This window comes from Anser cygnoides, chromosome 1, assembly GCF_040182565.1.
Source record: "Anser cygnoides isolate HZ-2024a breed goose chromosome 1, Taihu_goose_T2T_genome, whole genome shotgun sequence".
NCBI lineage: Eukaryota > Metazoa > Chordata > Aves > Anseriformes > Anatidae > Anser > Anser cygnoides.
Window position 1 is genome coordinate 135,725,438 of NC_089873.1, and position 4,563 is coordinate 135,730,000.

General features: G+C 37.2%; 1 long non-coding RNA gene across 1 annotated transcript in view; it reads left to right on the forward strand.

The window, feature by feature from the left end:
- Positions 1–3,285: 3,285 nt before the first annotated feature.
- The window catches only part of LOC125180607 (uncharacterized), a 31,993-nt gene continuing 30,715 nt past the window's right edge, over positions 3,286–4,563 (forward strand). The window contains exon 1 of the long non-coding RNA XR_007159319.2: positions 3,286–4,563. This exon is cut by the window's right edge and continues 638 nt beyond it. This is a non-coding gene — a long non-coding RNA (uncharacterized lncRNA).

The window sequence follows — 4,563 nt, forward strand, 5'->3', positions numbered from 1 at the left end:
GCTAAGCACAGTAATTCTAAAATTATATGGACATTTTACATGTTTCAGAAAGAGTTTCATGATGATTGCTACCCAGTAGTTTAAAGTATCTGTTAAGATTCTGTTACTCTCTCTTATAACTGAAAAATGACATTGTCAATTTTAGTTCTGATATATAGCTGTACCAAATGTTAAAATCAATTTCTCAACTACAGCCTTGTATTTTAATAAATAATTAGGCAAAGAAAAGCATGTAGAATAGTCTATTTCACATTTATTCCAGTACACCTTCCTAATTCCACAGAATCGTCATTGTGCTGTTTGAGGTGACTAGCTACTATGATTGACTAAAAAGAAAACATGTTGGACTGAAGCATTTTGTGGGACTAAGCTGAAGTGGCAAAGGTGGTTAATAGTCTTTCCTTGTTGTGTTTCACAACAAGCACTTAAAAAGCAAATTTCAAGGCACAGCCAGTAAGTTAGCAAGCACGCAAATAAACTCCTAAGATACAAGCAAGTGCAAAGAAGAATCAAGATCATCTACGATGTATTTATTTTTTTCACCTTTGAAAAATCTGCATGTTTAAATAAATGGTTCAAGTTCACTGACATAGAATGATGTTCAGAAAACATCAGAATGCTTAACCTCATTTTCTCAAATGGAATAGAGGTGATAGGGTCTTCTGTTATTTTCCTTTCTTTAACCATCCTTATCCTACTCCAATAGAAAGTACAACACCCTTCTCATGAGGGCTAATTTAGTTACTTATTTGGAAAGAAATCCAGGTTTTTGTTGTTCCTGTTGTTGTTCTGAATCCAATAAGGGTGAGAAATTGAGTACCTACCAGTACTTTCATCTGCTCTTACACTGATGTTACTATACCTCAATACTCATTAACGCTCCTCTCCCAAAACAGTCCCTTTTAAGTTGTATGATCAAAATCTAGTAACAACAACAGTTTTCTGATGAGTAAAGAATGGCAAATATATATATATGTATGAATATATAATTATGTACACATACAAATGCTCTGCTATTAAAGAAAATTATATTTTTCAATTAATTACAACCACCATGTTTGTTGCTATATTATGTTGTTGAGTATTTGAAATATTGACGTATAATCTGGTGTTTTGTGGTTTGTTTGTTTGTTTGTTTGTTTGTTTTTCGAGATAAAGCAGAATAAACTAGTTTCATTCTGTTGTTTCTCTGCCTTACATCAAATGTTTATGATCTCAGGGTCAAAGAATGTCTCTATGGGATGTATTTGTGCTGTTGCTGAGTTACACTTGGTGTTCACTTTATCTGTATCACCAACGATAAGAAAGACTCCAATAAATATAAAAATAAAAAGAAATACACAGAAATATAAAATCAGCCTATTCACTAGCAATAGAAATATATAGCAGTTAACAATAGAAAAGCTCCACATACAGCAACTTTTGAGAATAATAAAACTTGCCAAAGAGTCAAGACAGGTATAAGCAGAGTTCAGAAGCTACAGTGATGGTTAAAGTTGATTGAAACAATGTAAAGTACTATCCTGGATGTTATCTCCTGTGTTTAATTGGATGCATTCTAAGTATTCCCAGAAAAGTCATTGAGACTACTTGAAATTCTTAAAGCATATACATAAAACTTTGCAATAACAGGCCTCAACCATTCAATATGGTATGTATCTAATAATTTTATATTAAGAAAATATTAACATGAAAATATAAAACACCTCATCTGTCAAAATCTGAGGCACCTATTTTCTTGATTAAAAATGTTCTGTTTTAGTACATGACTTTCCGGTAGAAGAGAGACATGTCTGATCACAGAATCACACATGGAATTGTAGGGGTTGGAAGGGACCTCAAGAGATCATCAGGTTCAACCCCCTGCCAAAGCAGGTTCCCCAGAGCAGATTGCCCAGGTAGGCATCCAGATGGGCCTTGAATATCTCCAGAGGAGAATCCACAACCTCCCTGAGCAGCCTGTTCCAGTGCTCCGTTACCCTTACCATGAAGTTCTTTCACATGTTGGGGCAGAACTTCCTGTGATCCATTTTGTGGCCATTGCCCCTTGTCCTGTCCCCATAAACCAATGAAAAGAGGTTGGCCAAATCCCTCTGTCTCCCACACATAAGATATTTATAAACATTAATAAGATCCCATCTCAGTCTTCTTTTCTCAGGGCTGAACAGACCCAGGTCTCTCAGCCTTTCCTCATAGGAAAGATGCTCCAAGCCCCGTATCATCTTTGTGGCCCTCTGCTCGACTCTTTCCAGGAGATCCCTGTCTTTTTTTTGTAGCGTGGAGCCCAGAACTGGACACAGTACTCCAGGTGAGGCCTGACCAGGGCAGAGTAGAGGGGAAAGATCACCTCCCTTGACCTGCTGGCCACGCTCCTTTAAATGCATGCCAGGATCCCATTGGCCTTCTTGGCCACGAGGGCACACTGCTGGCTCATGGTCAACCTGTCGTCCACCAGGACCCTCAGGTCCTTCTCTGCAGAGCTCCTCTCCAGCAGGTCATCCCCCAGCCTGTACTGATATGTGTGGTTGTTCCTTCCCAGGTGCAGGACTCTACACTTGCTCTTGTTAAACCTCATTTGGTTACTTCCTGCCCAGCTCTCCAGCCTGTCCAGGTCTCGCTGAATGGCAGCAGAGCCTTCTGGCGTGTCGGCCACTCCTCCCAGCTTTGTATCGTCGGCATGCTTGCTGAGGGTGGACACTAGTCCCTCATCAAGGTCATCAATGAAGGCGTTGAACAAGACTGGACCCAGCACTAACCCCTGCGGATCACCGCTAGCCACAAGTCTCCAGCCAGACTCTGCGCCGACGATCACTGCTGCTGATCACTAAGTAGCGGACAGAGAACAGACGTAAGAGCTTAAGAGCTTTTTTGCTATTTTTGTTTTGGCTAGTTTTGGAAAGTAGGAGAGAATAACACTGTGTGTGTGTCTGTGTGTATTTGTCTATTTATTTTGGTGAAAATAGTGACAACTTCAACATCCTCCAAAAACTGAGGAGAGAGAGCAATGCCTTATTTTGGATATGACATTTTAAGCAACCTGCTCATTTTATGAACAAAGAAAATATGAAGAAGTGTCAGGAAGTGTCAGAAAATCTTGCTAATGATAATCATTACTTATCATGTGTCTGGTTTGGTTGGTTTTTGTTTGTTTGTTTTTTTGTTTTTAAATGAACTTTAAGAATCATTTAGAAAAAAAATATCATGGTTAATTTTATTTTTATTTTATTTTTAAATTAATAAGGATAAGATTACATTTTAATTTTAAAATAGTTTATGGCAATGACCTAAACTTGCCACAGTTTGTTGCAATTGTTTAGGTATATAAAATTCTGGATATGATGAATAGTGAATCATCTTCAGAGGTGCATATGGGGGTTATATATCTCTAAGCATTAAATACTTCTAACTATTGAGATCAAGCTCTACAAGACTGTATATTTCTATCAGAATTTTTTCTATCAGAAAATTACTGTAAAGTATCAGCATTGCTATAGTTGAGGATGAAACCACCATTCTGTATCATGGTCAGGTCTATCTAATCAGATATTAACATATTCATTCAGATTTTCTTGAAAACTGTTATCCCTCGAGTACTGCAGGATGGGCTAAGTTACCCTTAATTATGGTCACAGATAAAGAAAAGTATTAATGAGATAGTGCTATTTGGCTTACATACATACAGCAAAAACAGAAGGAAAGGAAAAAAAAAAAAAAAAAAGCAAACCAAACCAAACAAAAAGATGCCTCTAAGCCACTCCAAAGACAAAGAATTTGAATCCAACATTTCCAAAATTTGGGAGTAAAAATGTCAGTTTAATACAACAGTCTTCTTTCCCTAGTTGTGTGTGTGTATGTGTGTGTTTGTTTTGAAGATCAAAGAAATGGTGTGATTTAAGAGAGCAGGGGAAAAAGCACTTCGTGGGGTCTCCAGAGAAATGTTGTGAATTAGGATAAGAAGTATGCTGGGCCCACTTTAATCTCTGCTGCATTTTAACATTGGGAGAGAATTTGGTAGCCTGTGAACCTAATGAAGAATGTAAGAATTTATGGTGTTAAATATTATCCTCAGTGTGTATGGGAGAAGGGGATGAAAAACATAACACACGTGGTACTATCATTGTAAAGTAGGCTAAGTGAGTTTCAGACTTACAGATATTGTTTTTGTTTAAAACTGCTCATAGGATTTACATTAAAGACCAGAAGATACCACAGTCGGCCCACAATTAGCCATTTGCCATATGTACAGAGGATTCTGCATTGACAGGTGATGTATCAGAAAGGACAGAATTCCATTTGGATTGATACACACACACTAACTCTGTTATTGTCTAATCTCAAGGCATAGGACTTTTGATAAATCCAGTATGCTGAGGAGGCAATTATGACTTGTTAACATAAGTATATAATTTTGTAATATATATAGATATAGATTTAGTTGTGTATATTTTCACATGCATATACATATATGCATGTATATGGATATATATGTACAAAAAAAAAACAAACACGGTGGGTCTAGTTTAGAAACATAACGTAAATAATCATTGGAGGGGTCTACTGGGG